The 22,988-nt window shown below is 40.5% G+C and overlaps 1 protein-coding gene across 6 annotated transcripts in view; it reads right to left on the bottom strand.

Moving 5' to 3' along the window:
• PTK2 (protein tyrosine kinase 2) overlaps positions 1-22,988 on the bottom strand; it is a 357,696-nt gene that overhangs the window by 314,066 nt on the left and 20,642 nt on the right. For all 6 annotated transcript variants that reach the window (XM_030937412.1, XM_030937408.1, XM_030937413.1 and 3 more), the window contains exon 2: positions 652-743. The gene's annotated coding sequence lies outside the window, so the exon portion shown is untranslated. The remainder of the gene's footprint in view (positions 1-651; positions 744-22,988) is intronic.

The raw sequence follows: 22,988 nt of genomic DNA, 5'->3' as shown, positions 1-22,988 counted from the left end.
CAGCCCCCCAAGTAGCTGGGATTACAACAGCTGGGTGCAACACCACGTCTGGCTAATTTTTGTATGTTTAGCAGAGACGGGGTTTCGCCATGTTGGCCAGGCTGGTCTCGAACTCCTGACCTCAAGTGATCCACCTGCCTCAGACCCTCAAAGTGCTGCGATTACAGGCGTGAAACACCGCACCCAACCACTTGGTCTCAAACTCCTGAACTCAAGCGATCCTCCTGTCTCAGCCTCCCAGAGTGCTGGGATTACAAGCGTGAGCCACTGTGTCCGGCCCTAACTTAGTAACCTCTAACCTCTCTGTATTTTGGTTTATGCGAATGTGAAATAGGGAAGAACAGTAAATCTTACTTATAAAGTTATTGTGAGGATTCAATTAGTAATTGTAACTTAGAGTGTTTATAATGTACCAGACACTATTCTAAGCACGTTATTATTAACCATTATTATACTACCTCAGAAAAAAATATATAAAGTATCTACACATAATAGGCACTAAACAATTTCTATTTCTTCCCTCACCCACTCTGCAAAATCAACTACCTTTTGTTTATTTCCATTGTACGACAAAGAGACACTAAGGCAGACAAAAGAAAAAACAAAACCAAAAATCTCAAGACACAAGTATAACAAAAGAATTATACTCACAGTTCAGAAGGCCACAATAACTCTGAAGAAATCAAATGACAATTTAAAAAAAACTTCTAATTTCTCTTTCCTCTTTCCATTGCAAACAGAACCTGAAAGACAAGATATATACACATAATAATATATTTACATATATGATATATTAAAAAACCATCATTATTTCACTAGTTTTTTTCAAGGCTTTACTGTATTGTCCACCTTACAGTCAGCTTCTTCACTGCTTACCATACACACTGTACTGGACCTTGAATGAAGAATAACAAATTTGGAAAAGCCCTGTCTTCAAACCCATATTTTAGTTGAAGGAAATATACATGAAATAACTAAGAACCATTAAAACATCAACAGGCATAATTAATCTGACATAAAGTTAGCTAACGAATTCAGAGGAAGATGGTAAACAGAATATACATATCTATTTCACTTCCGCTAAAATTATACAAAAGAGACAGATATGGTTTGGCTGTGTCCCCACTCAAATCTTGAATCGTAGCTCCCATAATTCCCATGTGTTGTGGGAGGGACCTGGTGGGAGGTAACTGAATCATGGGAGCAGGTCTTTCCCATGCTCTTCTCATGATAGCGAGTAAGTCTCACAAGATCTGAGGGTTTTATAAAGGGGAGTTCCCCTGCACACACTCTCTCTTGCCTGCTGCTGTGTATAAGACATGTCTTGCTTCCCCTTCACTTTCTGCCATGATTGTAAGGCCTCCCCAGCCATGTGGGACTGTGAAGTCAATTAAATCTCTTTCCTTTATAAATTACCCAGTCCCAAGTATGTCTTTATTAGCAGTATGAGAACAAACTAATACAGACATATTAAAAAGATAAATTTAAAAACCAAACCCACGGGCCAGGGAGAAATGAAAGAAAAAGTAACAGAATTTTTGAAGCTGTCAGAAAAGCCTCTAACACTGAAGACAACAGAAACCAAACAAACAAGAAAACAGAAAAACTTGGAGGAAACAAACTATAAAAGATTGGAAACAAAGCAAATGACTCAGCAGGCCCAATGCAGCCAGACCAAGCCAGCAGCCAAAAACACTAAGAACCAATTCCATTTCCACAGCCATGTCGGGAGAAGGTTCAGAACTGGCAGCACTAAATGCAGACAGAACAAGGGGTAAAGAAGGAGGAGGCATAAAGGATGGTGAAGGTTGGGTGAAGACTATCTACGTTGCAGCTAAAGCCTCAACACCATGCCTTCATGGGACTCCCCAACCATGACAGAAGACTGGGGGCTCTCTGGAAAAGGAGAGTATCCTTAGACAAAAGCCACCCTGCCCCACTGTACAAAACAGAGGTCGATCTAGTCACTGAACACACATTTCAGCTCCTCCACCACCCCCTATGCACTCTCCTGCCAAACTTCAGACAGTCAGGTCTTTACCCTGCAGGAACCTGATAAGTCTAAGAAGAAAGATCTAAAGATACCAACACTGGGGATTTCCCAACAAATGGGTCATCCAGAATATCCTGACGCAAAAGTCAAGAGTCAAAAGGCTGAACCCACTTACTAAAGCTTCCAAAGAATTTTTTTGATTCACCACAAGGAAATGAATACCAGACACGTGAGAAAATTCTGTAACACAATAGAGAACACGGGAGGGCGGGGAAGGGGGGAAGGAATAAAAAAGCCACTTGGGGGAAACAACACATTACTCATGTGTTTTAGTGAAGCTGGGGAAAACAGACCTACTGTGCTGCCAGTCGTTTAAAAGTCTAGCACATACGATTACGTATAGTACATAATACTTGATAAACAACTATGCTACTGACTTATTTATTTACTGTGCACTTTTAATTATCATTGTAGAGAGTACACGCTACTTATCTAAAAACAATGACGACAACTGTAAAACGGCTCAGGCAGGTCCTTCGGGAGGTATTCCAGAAGGCACTGTTAACCTAGGAGATGATAGTTCCATATGTGTTATTGCCCCTAAAGACTTTCCAGTGGGACAAGATACGAAGGTGAAAGATATTGATATTGGCCGGGCGCGGTGGCTCAAGCCTGTAATCTCAGCACTTCGGGAGGCCGAGACGGGCGGATCACGAGGTCAGGAGATCGAGACCATCCTGGCTAAAATGGTGAAACCCCGTTTCTACTAAAAAAAACTACAAAAAACTAGCCGGGCGACGTGGCGGCGCCTGTAGTCCCAGCTACCCGGGAGGCTGAGGCAGGAGAATGGCGTGAACCCGGGAGGCGGAGCTTGCAGTGAGCTGAGATCCAGCCACAGCACTCCAGCCTGGGTGACAGAGCAAGACTCCATCTCAAAAAAAAAAAAAAAAAATGAAAGATATTGATATTGATGATCCTGACCTTGTGTGGGTCTACCCTGTGTATTTGTGTCTTCATTTTAACAAAAAAGTTTAAAAATGATAAATTAGGCCAGGCACTGTGGCTCACACCTGTAATCCTAGCACTTTGGGAGGCTGAGGTGGGCAGATCACCTGAGGTCAGAAGTTCAAGGCCAGCCTGACCAACATGGAGAAACCCTGTCTCTACTAAAAATATAAAATTAGCCAGGCACGGTGACACATGCCTGTAGTCCCTGCTACTCCAGGGGCTGAGGCAGGAGAATCACTTGAACCCGGGAAGTAGAGGTTGCAGTGAGCCAAGATCATGCCATTGCACTCCAGCCTGGGCAACAAGAGCAAAACTCCATCTCAGAAACAAACAAACAAACAAATGATAAATTAAAATTTTTTTTAAATACAGAAAAGCTCATAGAATATGGATATAAAGAAAATAGTGGCTAGGTGCAGTGCCTCGCTCCTATAATCCCGGCACTTTGGGAGGCCGAGGCAGGTGGATTGCTTGAGTCTAGAAGTTTGAGACTAGCCTGGGCAACATGGTGAAACCCTCTCTACAGAAAAAAATAGAAAAAATCAGCTGGGCATGGTGGCACACGCATGCAGTCCCAGCTACTTGGGAGGCTGAGGTGGGAGGATCACTTGAGCCTGGGAAGGGAAGGTTGCAGTGAGCTGAGATAGTGAGCAAGATCCTGTATTCAAAGAAATATATATATATAGTACTGCCATACAATGTGTCTCTGTTGTAAGCTAAGTATTATTACAAAAGAGTCAAAAGTTTAAAAACATTTAAAAGTTTATGAAGTTATAGTAAGCTACGGTTATTACTGAAGAAAAATATTTTTATAAACAGTGTAGCCAAAGTGTACAGTGTTTATAAAATCTATAGTGTACACTGATAATCTAGGCCTTCACATTCACTCACCACGCACTCACTGACTCACCCAGAGCAGCTTTCAGTCCTGCAAGCTCCATTCCATTCATGCATGTAAGAGCCCTATACAGGCATATTTTTTAATCTTTTGTATCATATCCTCATTGTACCTTTTCTATGTTTAGATACACACATACTTACCACTGTGTTACAACTGCCTACAATATTCAGTACAGTAACATGCTGTACAATTTTGCAGTCTAGGAGCAATAGGCTATACCTTATAGCGCAGGCATGTAGTAGGCTACCATCTAAATTTGCTGAGTACACTCTATGACGTTTGTACGACAATGAAATCACCTAATGCATTTCCTGTCGTTAAGTAACTCATATATAAAAATCAAAAACAGAATTACAAAAAGAAAAAGACAAATCCAGTGATAAATTTTATTTCATCTATCACTCATGAAATAGCAGTTCAAAGTCTCTTGTCCATCCTGCTAATGAGTGAACTACCTTTTTCTTGACACGTTACGTATTTTTTTATGTAAACTCTGTTAGAACTAAGATTTACCAATATCTTCTCCCACTCTGTAATTTGCCTTTCACTCTCCTAATAATTTTTTGTTTTTGAGATAGTGTCTGTCACCCAGGCCAGAGTACAGTGGTATGATCACGCCTCACTGTAGCATCAACCTCCTGGGCTCAAGCAATCCTGTCTCAGCCTCCTGAGTAGCTGGGATTAATAAGTGCATGCCACCATACCCAGCTAATTTCTTTTTTTAAATTTTTTGTAGAGACAGGGTCCCACTATGTTATCCAGGCTGGTCTCGAACTCCCAGGCTCAAGCAATCCTCCTGCTGTGGCATCCCAAAGTTCTAGGATTACAGAAGCCACGCGAAGCCTAATAATGTCTTTTGAAGACTATGATGTCCTAACTTTAATGTAGCACAATTCATCGATTTTTCTGTTATGGTTGCTTTTTGTGTCCAGAGATAATAAGATGTTATCCATCATTATCCTCTAAAACTATGCTCTCCAACACAGTACCCACTAGCCACGTGCTAAGGAGCGCTTGAAACGTAACTAGGCCAAACTGAGACTAAGTGTAAAACACACATTGAATTGCTAAAACTATGGTATCCTTGCCCCCCCAAATAAAATATACTAATAATTTTTAAATTACTTGCAAATTAAAATGTCTTTGAGCATTACTGGGTTAAATACAAAATATTATTAATTTATCTGTTTTTCCTATTTAAATTTGGCTTATAGAAAAATTTAAAATCACATGTGGCTCACAATATATTTCTATTAAACGCCGTTATACCAGTTTTATTTAATCTTTTCATATCTATAAATCCACTTGAAATTTTTTATTGTGTGAAGCAATTATTTTTCCCTATACAGATACCCAAATGACCCAGCACCATCTACCGAAAAAGTATCTCTTCCCTGTTGCTCTACAGTGTCAATTTGTCACAGATCAATTGTCACAAAAGAATATATACAGTATAATTCTATTCCTATAAAGTTTAAAACTATACAAAAGTTAATCCTAATGTTTAGAGACAATATGGAGTAAAATTATTTTTTTAATGGAAATGACTGTCACAGAAGATGATGGGAAAGGGAGTAAAAGGCTGGCAATCATTTTTTACCTGAATGTGGTTACACACATACATATTTTTTAAACAAAAGTAGGCCAGGAACAGTGGCTCACACCTGTAATCCCAGCACTTTGGGAGGCCAAGGCAGGTGGATCACGAGGTCAGGAGATTGAGACTATCCTAACATGGTGAAACTCCGTCTCTACTGAAAAAAAAAAAAAAAATTAGCTGGGCGTGGTGGCGGGCGCCTGTAGTCCCGTCTACTCAGGAGGCTGAGGCGAGAGAATGGTGTGAACCCAGGAGGTGGAGCTTGCAGTGAGCCAAGATCACACCACTGCACTCCAGCCTGGGCAACTGAGCCAGACTCCGTCAAAAAAAAAAAAAAAAGGCCAGGCGCAGTGGCTCAAGCCTGTAATCCCAGCACTTTGGGAGGACCAGAGACGGGCGGATCACGAGGTCAGGAGATCGAGACCATCCTGGCTAACACGGTGAAACCCCGTCTCTACTAAAAAATACAAAAAACTAGCCGGGCGAGGTGGTGGGCGTCTGTAGTCCCAGCTACTTGGGAGGCTGAGGCAGGAGAATGGCGTAAACCCAGGAGGCGGAGCTTGCAGTGAGCTGAGATCTGGCCACTGCACTCCAGCCTGGGCGACAGAGCTAGACTCCATCTCAAAAAAAAACAAAAAAACAAAAAAAAAAAACAAAACCCCACAGAATGTCCACCCTCCTTTCCCAGCATTTGTAACACTTCTCACTCATGGCAATCCTACAAACTTCCTGGCCCTTGTAGGTCCCCCCACCCAACCTACCTACGCTTCTTCTGCTTGCCCTTTAAGTACTCTCCTGGGGACCTTATTCTTTAAGTATATTCCCTTTGCAGTGCAAAAGCAGCCATAGACAATATATAAACAATTTGAATGCATCCCAATAAATACGTATTTACAAAAGCAGATTTGGCCCATGTGCTACAGTTTCCTGAGCCCTGTAACAGACCACTGATACCAATATGCATGAACCTTAAGGCCTCGCCTCTCCCTCTAATACAGCCTATATATGTTCTTCCTCCTATAAAAATAATACCCTATAACAATGAACAGCTTATAATAGCACCTTCTCTTAACTTAATTCTTTCCACGAGCTATACTCTGTGCTAAGAGTCTTAGGAGTACGCAGTCCTCAAAACAACCTCTCAAGGAATTATTCCGGTTACACATTTCCAGAAGTTCAGATTTAGAAGTTTATCTAATTTTCCAAAGTCACATAATAATAAAAAGCCAAGCTAAAAATCAAATTCAGGTGTCTCACCCCAAAAATCCTGTCCTTAACCATGACCAGTTACCCAATCTAACGCTTTCACCTCACTGATCTCTCACCCCTAAAATCCCTGCTCTCCAATCCCATGGCCAACCATTTAGTTCAAGTTACGGTGTTGCAAAAACAAAAGCAAAACAAAACCTCTTAACTGATCTACTTTATTATAGTGCCCCCTTCAATTCAGCTTCTTCACCAGTACCTACCTGAGTCACCTTTCCTAAAACAAATTATGTGAACCACTCAAAAGTCTTCAATAGCTCTCATTACTTTCAGGGATATTAGAAATTCTTTGCTTTGAAAAGCATTTTCCAACTGTGTTCCCTATTCTGCTGACATTTATCTGGGGCATCAAAGCATACCTTCTAAGCCTTTACCTCTTCCTCATCGCAGTATTTCTCACCATCCCATTCCAACTAGAATATTCCAGGGGGAACAGGGAAGAGGAGAACTTGACGGGGGTTGGGGGTTAGGGGATTAAGAGCGAGAAGGAGAGAGAAAGAACAGAATCAAACCACTAGCTTCCTAGCTCATTTTCCATCACTTGCTCATTCCCTTTCTATGGTAGGGTCATCCTGAAAAACCTCAACTTCCCTTAATGTGTCATGCTATTTCTTACAAACAAGCCTTAACTTATGCCAGTCCTTCTGCCTACAAGGTTCTTCCCTTCCCCAACCCAGCTTACTCCTAATCATCCTTCAAAGTTCAGTTCAAGTGCAACCAAAAATCTGCCTTCCATGGCCCTATTCCCACCCAAGATTGATGTGGATGCACTACCCTACACATGAATGTTTCTACCACAGGATTCAGTCCACTGAACCATAATCAATAATTTACCTGTTTTTTAAGAGACAGGGTCTTGCTCTATCTTTCAGGCTGCAGCGCAGTGAAGAGAGCCTAGCTCACTGTAACCTCAGACACCTGAGCCTCCCTCAGCCACACCACCATGCCCAGCTAATTTTTTTTTTTTTTTTTTCTGGAAAATAGGGTCTCACTCTCATCCAGGCTGGACTGCAGCAGTGCAATCATAGCTCAATGCAGCCTCAACCTCCCAGGCTCATGCAATCCTCCTCCATCAGTCTCCCAAGCAGTTGGGACCACAGGTGGGCACCACCCTCCGCCCCAGTTAAATTTTTTTTTTTTTCCTGGTAGAGACGGGAGTCTTGCTATATTGCCCGGGCTGGTCTCAAACTCCTGGACTCAAGCGATCCACCCGCCTTGGCCTCTCTCCGCCTCCCAAAGTGCTAGGATCACAGGCATGTGCCACTGAGACCATTTCTCATTTATCACTTTTCAGAACCAACTATAATGCTAGCAACAGTATATGCAAATGCAAACGTTTTTTCATTTATTAATGTACAGAGATTTACTATACATTCCTGGCATCATTTCAGGAAAAAAAAAAAATTCAAAAAACACTCAGACCTTGCTTGCCCTTTAATGAGTTTCAACTACATATTCTTTACTCCCAAGAAAACAAGTATTTATCCTATATCCTCTTTCTCTCCAAAAGACAGAATGTTCACCAATGGCTTTACAAAATTTTGATGGTCCTGCTATCATGAATGGATATGGAACCTAAGACCTAATAATCCTTTTTTGACATTGCATGCATCATGTGATATGAAGAGTGTCGGCCTGGGCATTAGGAAACCTGATTTCTACTGTTTAGGAAAAAACACTGTCACTTTTAAAGAAAACAAAATCCAAACTCTTTATTATGACCCTTACTGGTCAAGCCAAATCTAACTCTCTAGTCTAATGTCTCTCAGCACTGCCTCCTATGAATCCGACACTCTGGCAAAACTAAACTATTGTCAGCTTACAGAGCAACTTTTACTTTCTCTCACATCTCTGCCATCTGCTGCTCCTTCTACCTAGATCTTCTTCCCATGGCTAAACTGGATGTATATGTGGTGGGAGCTGCTTTGTCTCCCCCCAGATTAGATGCCCCTCTCCTGCACTCCACAGCATTTCTTCACTCAATATAGGTTATTCAGTGACAGACACAAGCCATGCATTGCACAAGGTATTGGACACACACGGTACCAGAGACATGACCATTACCCCAAAGGAATCTTGTGGTGAAGCTTACTAGAGTGGTCATTAAAATTTTGCCTTTTTTGTCAGTCTCCTCCTCCTCCAAGTAAACAACAATATTCTAGGCCAGGCATGGTGGCTCACAACTGTAATTCCAGCACTTTGGGAGGCTGGGGCGGGTGGATCACCTGACGTCAGGAGTTCGAGACCAGTCTGGCCAACATGGCCAAAACCCGTCTCTACTAAAACTACAAAAATTAGCCAGGCATGGTGGCACACACCTATAATTCCAGCTACTTGGGAGGCTGAGACAGGAGAATCACTTGAATCCAGGAGGCGGGGGTTGCAGTGACCAAGAACACACCATTGAACTCCAGTCTGTGTGACAGAGCAAGACTGCATCTCAAAAAGAAAAAGATTCTTGGGACAGTGACAATCTCTTTCAGCTCTGCAGCCTCAGGACCTACACACCAGGTAAACAACTTAAGCACTATTAATTAAAACCAAAGTAAAGGTCTAAAAAGCTCCAGTTGGTTGCAGTTGGAAGCATTTCTTCTTTCCATGCACTCTGCCTTTCCTGCCTCCTTTCTATCAGGAGTGTAAACCTAAAAAACATCACTTGTTGAATTACTCTGACATTCTTGTAAGTGGCTTTCTTCTCTTCATTACATGCAAAGAAAAACCATCCCAGTTACTCCCCACATCTGCTTTTTGTTCACCATTGTACACCCAACAGTATGCACCATTATCTAAAACAGCATCTAGAGCACATGATTATCGATAAACATTTATATGATGCATGAATGACTTAATGAATAAATGAATGGATACACTAGCACTGAGTCACATACCTTAGTCACATTCTGATAATCGCTTTTTGCTTTATGTTTTATTCTATGTAGTTTAAGGAGAATTTAAGCAAGTTACAAGCCTCCATTCTATCAACACTAGGCTTACTGCCCACTTGCTATTTTAGCAACAGGCAACTTAATGCATATTCAATCCTAACTCTCCTCAATCCTAACTCTCCTTATTCCATGATTTAATCCACCTTTACTAAGAATAGAAATCTATTTGTAACTATGAAACTGATAAAATATAAGCATAAAAATTGGAACTAGTTCAGAGTATAAAGTAGCTATTTCTCAAATTATAAAATTGAAAGTGTTAAATTCTTTTTCTCCAGATGAATAAAGAAAAATTAAAGTTGGCTTATTATACAATGATATATATGTTTATCTTCACATTCTCAACTCTGAAGATATTTTAAGATGGATATTCCTACCCTTTGTGCCTGAATGAGTGTATTTTAAGACAGGTATAAATAGATGCTTGGGCTGCTCTGAACCCTGTTCCCTTTCTAACCTGCAAACTAAAATTTTCCATACCACACTAAATCTGTGCTTCATTATCATGTAGAATAGTTCCTTTCACCACCTAGCTTTCAATGTTCTCATTTCAATGCACAATCCAACTTGGCCAGCCTTCTATCATTCATTTCTCACTACTGCCAAATAACAATCCTGATCATAACAATAGCAGCTTCCTGTGTGTGGAGTGTCTATGTTAGCTCATTGCTCCTCACAGCCCCAACTGGTTACTATAATTGTTTTCCACTTTACATCCAAGGAAAGAGACTTAAAGAAGTTACTAAGTTTTCCAGGGTCACACAGCAAAGGAGGGAGAGATCAGGGATTCAAATGCTGGTTTATCAGCCCTCAAAATCATGCTGCTATTCTTGCTTTCCAAATTAACTACATAATATTGTTAAAACAACAAACATGATCTGGGCTTTCCAAAGCAAGCATGACAGAAGGTTCTTACCATAGCTAAGTAATGTTCAATATGACATATTGACAAATTATAAGTTATCTGGCTGGAATTAAACAAGTAGGATGAGCCCCTGGAAAGGAAATTGTCTGTTTGACGCTAAGTGCTAAATAAACAAGGCTCAAACCCAGTATTTCTTTCTTTGTTTTCTGTTTTGTTTTGTTTGTTTTTGAGACGGAATCTCTCTCTGTTACCCAGGCTGGAAGGCAGCGGTGCAATTTAGGCTCACTGCGACCTCCACTTCCCAGGTTCAAGCAATCCTCCTGCCTCAGCCTCCTGAGTGGCTAGGATTACAGGGGCCTGCCACCACGCCCAGCTAATTTTGTATTTTTAGTACAGACAGGGTTTCACCATGTTGGCCAGGGTGGTCTCCAACTCCTGACCTCGTGATCTGCCTGCCTCGGCCTCCCAAAGTGCTGGGATTACAGACGTGAGCCACTGTGCCCGGCCTAAACCCAACATTTCTTAACCCACACCCTAACAATTTAACTCATCTATAAAGCTCCCCACTGTTCAAAATACACAACCACTTTATACCAATTTTCCCTTCTTCTAAACTCAGTCTGTCAACAGTTCCTGCACTTAACACAAGCTGCAACCAATATTCTGAAAGAACACAGGCCAGAAGTAACCTTCTGAAAAACCAAAATGTATCAAGAATGTGAATATGTTACGAAAATCACCCAAGCAAACAAAAGCTTCTTTTATGCTTCAAAATAATTTTCTAGCCAAAAGTATTCTAATACTAGACTGGCACTGCTCAAAGATGGGAATACTGTGCCTCATTCACTATCTCTGCACTGGTGTTTAGTACAGCGTTTGCCATCTAACTCATACTGAGCTACTGACTAAACCAATATCCTAAAAGAAAAGAGGCTATAAAATTACTGAATTTTGAAAAACCAGTATTAACAGTAATAACTTGCCCATTTTGGATGCATAGCAAATGACGAATATAAACTGTTTGGCAGTTTTTAGATCAATATAAATCAGGGAATGATGAAGATTAGCCCTTAAATTCCCACAGCAGAAATAACTACATTGTTAGGAACTGTACTTATGAACATCGAGTTGATCTTGCCCCCCCCCCAAAAAAAATCGTTTTTAATTATTTATATGACATTTACAAAAGAATTACAATTTACAATAATCTCAACAGATGAGAAAAAAACAGATTTAGAGAGGTTAAGGAGCTTGGTCATCATCATACAGGGAGCAAAGATCAGATATGAACGCAAAGAAAAAATCTGTCTATAGCACTGTTCTGTTCTGCACTGTAAAAATTATCCCCACAAAATTATATTGTGTGAAAGGCTTAAAATGTCAAAGAGACATTATTCTACTTAAACTAATCAATAAGCATAGTCAATACATTCAACACAAGACAACTCTTCTATCATACTTGAGAGAACAAATGGCTATCATGGTATATGATAAGGGCCATGTTGTCTACCTGAGAAAGACATCAAAAGAAACTCTATGGGAACAGATACCAGAAAAAGGATCTATCTATAAACCAAATTCAAGAAATAATTCAAGCAGCAACTCCTATGGGGACTGGGAGAGATAACTAACTAATCAGGGATACAAAATCATTTGGGCATCATGGCCCAGCTGAAACTGGTGACCATTACCACAGTAACAGAAGCAGTTTGCAAAGTGAACAGCTTCCGGTTTAGATAAGGAAAAACAAGCACACTGCACCCTGTCACTCCTCTCGAAAGCAACTAGAAAGCCTGAACAGAATAACTGCAGAAGCTATTTGAAGACTCTGAAAAGTAAACAGTAGCAGGTGGATGAGGGAGGAATAGAATTCAAACCACCACCAAATCAGCATATTTAAACAAGACCCACAGTCTCCTCCTAACATAATATCCAAAAAGTGGGGGATACAATCCAAACTCACTCTGCATAGGAGGAACCAGGAAAATCTCAATTCCCACGGAAAAAGAAAATCAAGACAAGCCAATACTGAGATGACACAAAGGTCAGAATTATTTCACGAAGACTTTAAAACAGCTATTATACAAATAATCTTATAAACAAGCACACACACAATATACTTGCTATCACCAATTATCTTCCCTTTATCGCACCTCTCCACCAAAACTTCTCTATCCAAGATTACCAATGACCTCAATACTGCTAAATCCAATGGTCAATACTTAGATATTACTTCCTCTGTCAGCTGCAACTGACAGGTAATTATTCCTGCTTCCCTTCTCTTGGTTTCCAGGACACCATCTTCTCCTGGTTTTCTTCTCACCTCACAGGTGGTTTCTTTCCAGTCTCTACAGCTAACTGTTCTTCCTCTTCCTGCAAACTTGTTAATTCTAGAGTTCCCCAAGACTCTGTCCTTTCTCTTATTTATGCTCACCTCCTAGGCAAGCTCACTTTAAAAGCTACCTTTATGCTAACTCTAGCTCAGATTTCTTCCAAAATCCCAACTTGAAAATCCAGTTGCCTGGTTGTTGTGCTGGACTGTTGTCAATTCTGCATCATTACCACCACCTTCTATATTCACCTGTGTGACATAGGGAAGCCAGAACTACATTTCCCAGAAATCCCAAGCTGCTACAACTCAGGGTTAGAGTCAACTAATAAGAGCAACTTGTGTAAGACTGGTAAGATGAAAGAGAACACTACCCTCTGGAGGCAGTTGCAGGTTGATGTGCTGGGAGAAAAAAATAACTCATCTACTTCAGAAACTAAGACCAAGATAGGGCAGCTCCTACTAGGAATTCCCAGCAGCTTCGGAGACAGACTCCAAGAACCATCCACTTCAACCACTGCAGCAGAAGCTTCAATTCTGAGACCACTGCCCATCTCAGATGAGCTCCTGGGAAGCACACACTGTAAATAGCTGCTTCCTTGACCTTCAACTCTCCAACCCTTCCAACAGTAGTGAAGGACTATAATTCTGTGTATTTTAAAAAGTGTCTAGAGCAGCTTCTCTTTTCCTGACCAAATCCTGATGGATACACTATGCTGGGGACCAGCTTCTAGATCCTTAGAGAAGAGAAACATCAATTAAGCGAATAAAAATGTCCAAGAGACATTTCAAAGCTCAGATATTGATCTTTCCCCTCCAAACCTTCTTTACACACTCTTCTCTATCTCAGTTCTTGACAAATCCCTCCTTCCAGTTGTCCGGGCCAAAAAACAATGGATGTCATCCTTGTCTCTTTTATTCCTCACACTCCACATTCAACCTTGTCAGCAAATAATGTCAGTTCTTCCAGGCAAATCTGCCCAGAAACTGTCCACTTTGCTCCACATCCTCCACCACCACCAGGACTTGTGCCATCATCACCATTCACTCAAATGAACTCAACGGCCACCTGACAGGTACCCTGCTTCTAATCTTGCTGCTCTGATGCCTATCCTCAACATTGTAAATGAAGTCAAACTTCAATCAGATGTCATCACTTCTCTGCTCAAAACCGTAAATGGCCCTCCATCTTATGTGGATAACTTAACCACGTTAAGTTGTCTGACTACAATAGACAAACATGTCTGACTACAACAGACAAAGAAATATGTCAAAAAAACAAAAAACAAAAAAACTTGCTTAAGACTATAAGATTTTCAGTAAGAACAGTTGCTCAAAGAGTTGAGGATATGGAGAACATCAATGTCAGTCAAAAACAAGGCAAATAATAATTTTTGAATGATTTTCCTTGGTTGTTGACATTGCTCAACTGTTTATTCAAGGAGTCAATCCCAAGCTTGAAGTAACAAAAAAATTAGTCTCTAAGAACAGTGGGTGTGGAACTACAAGAAAGAATATTTTCAAAGTTGAACAAACACTAATTTAGTACAACCTGAAGTGGAATGTGCTAAGATGCATGACAACTGGTGATAGTAAAAATATATGGGGAGCAGAAAAATGATTTGCTGCACAAATTTACAAAAATTATGAAAGTGTTACAGTTATTCATCAGCAAGTACTACGTAGAAAGTATTTAAATCTGTCAGGTGTTATTGGACCAGTAGCATCCACAGTGAACTTCATTAGCTCTTGTAGACTTAACCACTGTCAGTTTCTTGAATTTGTCAGAAATAGAAACTGAGTATCTTGACTTGTCCTACCATACAGCAGTTAAAGGGACAGTGGTAGGTTTTATTGTAACTTTATGACCTCAGAGTCAAGACTCAAATTTTTCTAAAAGAACCTCCTTCAGTTAACACTGTTACCAAACGCTGAATAGCTCTGCAATCAATTTCTTCTACAGACTTGATGTTTCTTAATGGATTCAACCTAAGCTTACAAAGCAAAACAGTAACTTATATGAGGAACTTATACTGCAGTGAAGTCATTTCAATGACAGCTAACATTTGAATCACAAGTTGCATTAAAAGCTTCTTTATGTACTTCTTATATGTCAAAAGTTAAAACAAAAAGCAAAATTTCAATACTGTGCAAATTTGCAGCGGATATATTTTCTGGGTTCAAGCTACATTCCAGTAGCATTTTTCAAACTCTGATGCAAGTACAAAGAAAATTTACACATTTCAAAATCCATTTAACTGTGCAACTGAGGTGCTTCCATCTAACCACCAATAGGAAGTGATTAATCTATAATGCGATGACATGCTAGAAGGTAATTATCAAGGAGAATCTATAGAATTCTATAAATGCCTTATAAGCAATGAATATGCTCCTGAACTGCTATCAGTATTTGGATGTATCCTGTCAGGATTAAGACGTTTTCAAAGATAAAATATACAAAATCTCCTTGCAGATTAGCATTAAGAGATGAACACTTGTAATTGATGTTGATAATAGCAAACACTAAGTTCAAACTCTAATTTAGCCAAACTTGTCCACCTCCTCCCCTAAAAAAGAAAAAGGCCGTGCGCAGTGGCTCACGCCTGTAATCCCAGCACTTTGGGAGGCTGAGGCGGGCCGATCACGAGGTCAGGAGATGAAGACCATCCCGGCTAACACAGTGAAACCCCGTCTCTACTAAAAAATACAAAAAAATTAGCCAGGCGTGGTGGCGGGCGCCTGTAATCCCAGCTACTTGGGAGGCTGAGGCAGGAGAATGGTGTGAACCTGGGAAGCGGAGCTTGCAGTGAGCAGAGATCGCGCCACTGCACTCCAGCCCGGGTGACAGGGCGAGACTCTGTCTCAAAAAAACAAAAAAAAAAAGAAAAGAAAAAGAAATCCATTCCTCTCATTAGACCTGTATTTTTTTTTTAATTATGCGCAATTATTGTTATTTTTTTAGATGGGTCTCATTCTGTCACCCAGGCTGGAGTACAGTGGCATGATCTCGGCTCACTGCAACCTCCACCTCTCGGGTTCAAGTCATTCACCTGCCTCAGCCTCCCGAGTAGCTGCAACTACAGGCGTATGCCACCACGCTTGGCTAGTTTCTATATCTGTAGTAGAAATGGGGTTTCACCACGTTGGCCAGGCTGGTCTTAAATTCCTGACCTCAAGTGATCTGCCTCCGTCGGCCTCCCAAAGCACCGGGATTATAGGCATGAGCCACTGCACCCAGCCTCAATTACTTTTTTATATTTTGAATTCTGTCAATGAAAATTTGTGGAAATTTGTTTTCTCTCATTATTTAAATACCTACATACTACTCTTGTTTTGCCTATTCGTCTGCAAAACCTAAAATATTCACTATCTGCCCCTTTACAAAAAAGTTCGCCAATCCTTGTTTGAGTCAACTAGATTTCCAGGTCTTCCGCACATAGGTAGACACGTTTTGTCCAGCTTTAACTTTCTCAGTTGCTTTTCCTTTTAAACTAAGTCTGCCATTTTACATTTATTGCTGACAATTTCCACCCTATGGATTTTACCACTTCATTACCACCTGTCAAAATATTTTAAAAATCTAAAATTCTAAAAATGAGCTGTCTCCCAGTGTGACTCCTGTTCTTTATTCAAATTCCTGATAGAAATGTTAGAACAGATGTCAAGTATGACACACTTCTGGAGACATCCTCACCTGTGTGTAGAAATTCTAATTTTTCAGTTTCGTGGTAAATGTTACTGTATGTGGTTGCAACATATCTTCTATCTAAGAGCAATAATAATTTCTTGAATTCCCTAGTAATGACAAAAATAATAATTTGCTTTGCTAGGGCTTATGCAGTAAAGGATTAACCACCTTGGTCAAAGAAAAGTTCGGCCCTTTGCCCAGATCCTGGGAGGTAATCTTTAAGCTCTTGGAAGCTCTTGTTTGATAACGCTGTCTTTGTTCACCTGGGGACCCTGAGCCACAGGAAACACCAAGCTTGACCTTTGGATGGGGCTGGAGAGTAAGCTCACCTATGATTCTCCATCAAATGGTCATTTGACTTTTCTGGATTATTTACTCATCTCTAAAGTAAAAGCTTTGGATCCTAAGTTTAGATATATCCCTAAAATTCTAGATTACTTAAAGCAAAGAGTAAAAGGGGCACACGCACACACACACACACACACAAAACAGCAGAAAAGTTTGCTTTCCAATAAAATGGCCAAAAAGGCGAACTCACAGGAAAGATGATTCAAAGACATCAACTTTTTGCCAACCCCATAATCAGCCACGTACTGTTAAAAATTAACCCACATGTTGACAACAGGCACTTAAAATAAGTTATTTCTGCTACCTGATTTCTCAGGGCAATTTCTTAGGATCTAATACTATTTTTTCCAAACAGAAAACAAAACTTGCCACCTAAACTTTGCCATGACCTAGGCAAAGCAGATTCAAAGCTTTTTCCCTGCGTTGGGATTACAATTATCCCCAGCCTGAATTCTGAGAGTGGTATCTTAATCAGTCTAGGTTTTCACTTTTGACTTCTATGTCACTGCTAGATTCCATCATTTCTTGTATCTTTGCCCCATCACACTTTGCCTTTAACAGAAGTCACAATTTTTCTCAACAGGAAAGGAGAAACTTTCTTAGAGATTGCCCCATTTTCACTCTCTCTTAAGTTCTCTCTGCTCCATATGGAGCAGCTTCTTAAGTTCATCAAATCTCTGCAGGGACTACTATTATCTGTAGTCTGTAATCCCTAAATTACATGTAATAATGCTGACATCAAATATGAACCAATCCAGTGCAGACTCCAGAACACGATATGAATCTGCCTGATGCTCCTATTTCAACAACTGCTCACCAGCCGCCCTGCTTCTCCTGCTGTGCTCAACTAAGGGCTCACCATGACAGCACGATTTAGGGATTGTCTTACAACTCACTATTCACATATTTCTAATCCAACTGAAGAAACTACACTCATTTACGGTACTGGTATATCCTACCTAAAAGTGACACCATCTCTCATAGCCACATGAATACTAAGATATGCTAATACTCTACAAACTTTAGCTTTCTCTAATGTTCATAGCATGTTGAAGCATTCCATGCCTGTCAGTCTCCGGCTGGCTTTCCATGTACCAAAAATGTGTCTTGTCTTGTCTTTCGGAAAGGAGGAGAAACTAGGGAAAAACATTCCAATTGCTGGTTGATATAGTTCAACTTAGAAAACAGTTTCATGTGTTTGCATTTTACTCGGCAGTTTGAGATGTATTACATTTAAAGTAAAAATCCTGTGATTGGGATGATGCTTTCCCCTTGCCAACACAAACCCTGAGAGTACACCAGATGTGTACAATCTAACAAAAAGTGGTTCCTCCTTTTGGTTGGACTCCTTTCTGATAATATGATGAAAGCTCTAGAATTCTCTCCCCAGGGAAAAACAGCTCACATACATACACAATTCTGCTTAGAATTTCAGGGGTTCATGGACCTAGGAGACAATGTTCCCTCCTCAAAGCAATCACTAATATATTCCAGGAAAAAAAAGAGCAAAAAGAGCTTCATGAACTCATCACCAAAGAAGAAATCTGGAAGCCATCCTGGAATTCTGCTGGATTCCTTCTCTCTCAGCCTTGCCATTTCACTTAGTCACACCTGTAGATGAACTTAGAAACAGGGTTCAAATCAATCCCTACTCTCCATTTCCTCAGTTGTGCCCTTAAGTCCTTCATTTATTTGTACAATATAATTAAAAGAACATATAGTCTATTATGAAATAGACTGTTACTAAATTTGACCTCTGAACTTTATCCCTCTCACTTTACTAAATAACAGCAGGTGAGCCATTTCCTTAATGACAAAGGTTGGGTGACTTTTCCCCTTCTAATGTGGATTACTGCCTTCCTTACTGACCCTTGTGCCTCTAGTCCAGCCATCCTCCTACCATCTCAATCTGTTCTCACTGTGCTAGGACATAAAAAATTTTTATCAGAATCAAGTGCAAACTGCTTTGATCCTGCCCACTATCAACTGCATCTCCTTCTCTACCCAACCCAACCTATTTCTCCAGATGTGATAAAAATATTCAGTTCCACAAAACCCCAGCCTCTCACATTTCCATGCCTTTGCACATGAGTGGAATGCCCTTCTCATCTTCCACTGAACAACATTTTACAAAGAGGTCACCACATCTAGTCAACAGCCAGTTTTTATATGGTTCCTGGACTAAGAATGATTTTTACATTACTAAAGCACTGAGGAGGGGGGAGGGGGAAGAAAGGAAGAAAAAACGAGAGGATATGTGATAGTCTGTTTGTGTATATGTGGCCCCCAAAGACTGAAGTTTCTACTCTCCGGCCTTTAACGGGAAGTCTGCCCACCCCTGAGGTTGGGCATCACGAGGGACTTACCCTCCAGATTGCCAGAGCACGCTAAGACACAACTGCACACATCGTGCTGCATGCCACAGAACTATCAGTCTCACTCCCCCTCAAGTCTATACCTTCAGGATTTAATACCATACCACGCACAAAACAGTATTTTTTACATGGCAAACAAATGAATTAACTGAATGAACCAGCTCAAGAACTGGTTAAACACACAAATGGAAAGGACCTGTGCCTTTAATAGTAAAACACTACTTACGTCTGTTAAAGATACTATTAATAACATTAGCACTTTACATTTGTATACCACTCTACACAGTGACTGCACATATAACCTCAAAGGCTAAGACCATAAAAACTATACTTCATAAATAAGGACACTGAGAAGCACAGAAACTAACTTACCAAGTCACATGACTAAAGGCAGAGCCAATATTTGAAGTTGGGTCTTGTTTCTTAGATAAAATGCGTTTTCTCTTAAATAGACTACACAACCACAATACCTAGACACTTACACAATACCTCTCTACACAAACCACAATACCTAGACACTTCAAGTACTAATGCCTGAGATTCGGGAGACAGATAAAATTTAATTTCTGACCCACTATTTAACTCTGATAATTTTCAGGTTAATGCTACTTTCTGGGGAGAAAAAAATGAAATGGACACCCAAAATAAACACTAGGCTAAAAGGACCCAACGTTCCACAAGCTAAAAATCTTCTTTCTTCCTTAACAATCAGTCCTTGAGAAAGCAACACAAAATTAAACAGCTTAATTAACAAATGCCACTGAAAGGAAAGCAGCTGCAGTCACAGCAAGAACCCCTTGCCTGTCAGCTAAGCTAAAACAAACTGGCAGTTGAGGCAGTCACTTGTCTTTAAGCTTCAGTTTGGGTAGGACAGAATCCAAAAGTTGATAATGTACATTAACACCCCAACTTCAACCAGAAAACACACAAGTGTTTCCAGAGGCAGAAAATAAATAGAAACTCTATTAACTGTTTTAAACACCTAATAATCTGTTAGTCTACTTTTTTTTTCATAACTAAGGCATAAATTAGGCATAGCTGGAGTTTAAGTGACTAGGTACCTAAAAGTTTCTGAGTTGACACCAAGATTTTAGCCAAAGTCAATTACAATATAGGTCTATTTAAGACAACACTAATTTCAAAGAATTGGTACCATACAGAATACATTTTCTGACTACAATCCAATTCTAGAAATGTCACAAGATACACTGAAAAAAAGTTCATTTGTTTGTGATTTATCACTTTAAAATAAATCATGAATCATCAAAGAAATCTTAGAATTTACAAAATATGTCTAAATATTAATCTTTATTAAATAGAACAATAAATGCTTTATGGGCCAGGTGTGGTGGCTCATGCCTGTAATTCCAGCACTTTGGGAGGCCAAGGCGGGAAGTTTGCTCGAGCCCAGGAGCTAGAGACCAACTTTGGCAACAAAGTGGGACCCTGTCTCTAAACAAAATTTTAAAATTAGCCAGGTGTGGTGATGTGCACACCTGCTAGTCCCAGAAACTCGGAAGGCTGAAGCAGGAGGATCGTTTGAATCTGGGAGGTCAAGACTGCAGTAAGCAGGCTGGGCATGGTGGCTCAAGCCTGTAATCCCAGCACTTTGGGAGGCCAAGGTGGGTGGATCACAAGGTCAGGAGATTGAGACCATCCTGGCCAACATGATGAAACCCTGTCTCTACTAAAAATACAAAAAAAACAGCTGGGTGTGGTGGCGCACACCTGTAGTCCCAGCTACTCAGGAGGCTGAGGCAGGAGAATCGCTTGCACCCAGGAAGCGGAGGTTGCAGAGAGCCAAGATAAAACCACTCCCCTCCAGCCTAGGCAACAGAGCGAGACTCTGTCCAAAAAAAAAGACTGCAGTGAGCTGTGATGGTCCAACTGGACTCCAGCCTAGGTGACAGAATGAGACTCTGTCTCAAAATAATAATAATAAATGCTTTATGAACTAACTAAAAATACTTCACATCAAAACTTAACCCTTGGATAAAGAGAGATTAAACAAATTAAAACAATGAAAAGTACTAATCATAAAGGAAAAAAAGAAATAAAGCTTATGATATTAAAATTAAGAACTTTAGTTCCAAAACACTTCACAGGTAAAAAAACAAACCACAAACTGGAAGAAAATATTCACAACACATAATGATAAAGGACTGCAATCCACACATAGAACAGCTACAAGTCAATTAAAAAAAAAAAAGTTAGACCAGAAACTTAATAGGTCCTTCACAGAAGACAAAACAGATAGCAAATATATTAAAAGTGGCTCAACATCATTACTAATAAGGGAAGTTCAAATTAAAGCCACAATAAGATACGACACAACCTCCAAAATGACAAAACTGAAAAAGTCAGACAAAATAAACTACAGACAAGGATGTGGAACAACAGGAGTGATACGGTCTGGCTGTGTCCCTACCCAAAACTCATCTTGAATTGTAGCTCCCACAATTCCTATGAGTTGTGGCAGGGACCGGTGGGAGGTAACTGAATCATAAGGCGGGCTCTTTCCCGTGATGTTCTCGTGATAGTGAATAAGTTTCAAGAGATCTGATGGTTTTATAAGGGGAGTCCCCTTATACAAGCTCTCTTGACTGCTGCCATCCACGTACGATGTGACTTTGCTCCTCCTTGCCTTCTACCATGATTGTGGGGCCTCCCCAGCCATGTGGAATATAAGTCAATTAAATCTCTTTCCTTTCTAAATTACCCAGTCTCAGATATGTCTTTATCAGTAGCATGAAAACAAATACAAGGAGTCATTATATTAGTGGTGATATAAATTGGTATAACTACTTTGGGAAGCAATTTGGCAATAACTAGCCAGGTTGAAGACTGGTCAGCCCTATAACCCAGCAATCACACTCCTAGATACATAGACCATGCAGATCATTGTCTATGAGCAACAAGAGCGTTCACGTGTGTGGCAGTATTTGCAGTACAGTAAGAGACTGAAAACAATCCAAATGCCCATCAATAGTAGGCCAGATTACACAACAGTGAAAATGAATGACAACTAACATACAGCACCTAAGTTTTAAAATCAGAGTACTAGGTGGGAGGAAAAAAGAAAATCAAGTCATATAAAGACATATAGTATGATACCCTTAGTATAAAGTTCGGCCGGGTGCAGTGGCTCCCAACACTTTGGGAGACCAGGCGGGTGGATCATGAGGTCAGGAAATCGACACCATCCTGGCTAACACGGTGAAACTCCGTCTCTACTAAAAATATAAAAAATTAGCTGGGCATGGTGGCAGGCGCCTATAGTCCCAGTTACTCGGGAGGCTGAGGCGGGAGAATGGCGTGAACCCGGGAGGCGGAGGTTGCAGGGAGCCGAGATCGCGCCACTGCACTCCAGCCTGAGTGACAGAGCGAGACTCCGTCTCAAAAAAATACATAAATAAATAAAATAAAGTTCAAAACAGACGAAACGCAAAGAAATGGTAAAAACAGGTATTTGTCCTTCAAGTCACCTGCTTGGGAGTCTTTCAAGTCTACTTTTCCTCTTTCCAGCTCTAAAGCTTTTTTTTTTTTTTTTTTGAGACAGAGTCTCACACTGTCACCCAGGTTGGTGTACAGTGGCGTGATCTCGGCTCACTGCAACCTCCGCCTCCCAGGTTCAAGAGATTCTCCTGCCTCTGCCTCCCGAGTAGCCAGGATT

The sequence above is a fragment of the Rhinopithecus roxellana genome, chromosome 9, assembly GCF_007565055.1.
Source record: "Rhinopithecus roxellana isolate Shanxi Qingling chromosome 9, ASM756505v1, whole genome shotgun sequence".
Taxonomy (NCBI): Eukaryota; Metazoa; Chordata; class Mammalia; order Primates; family Cercopithecidae; genus Rhinopithecus; species Rhinopithecus roxellana.
The sequence above is the reverse complement of the archived record's forward strand: the minus strand, read 5'-3'. Positions and strand labels throughout refer to the sequence as shown.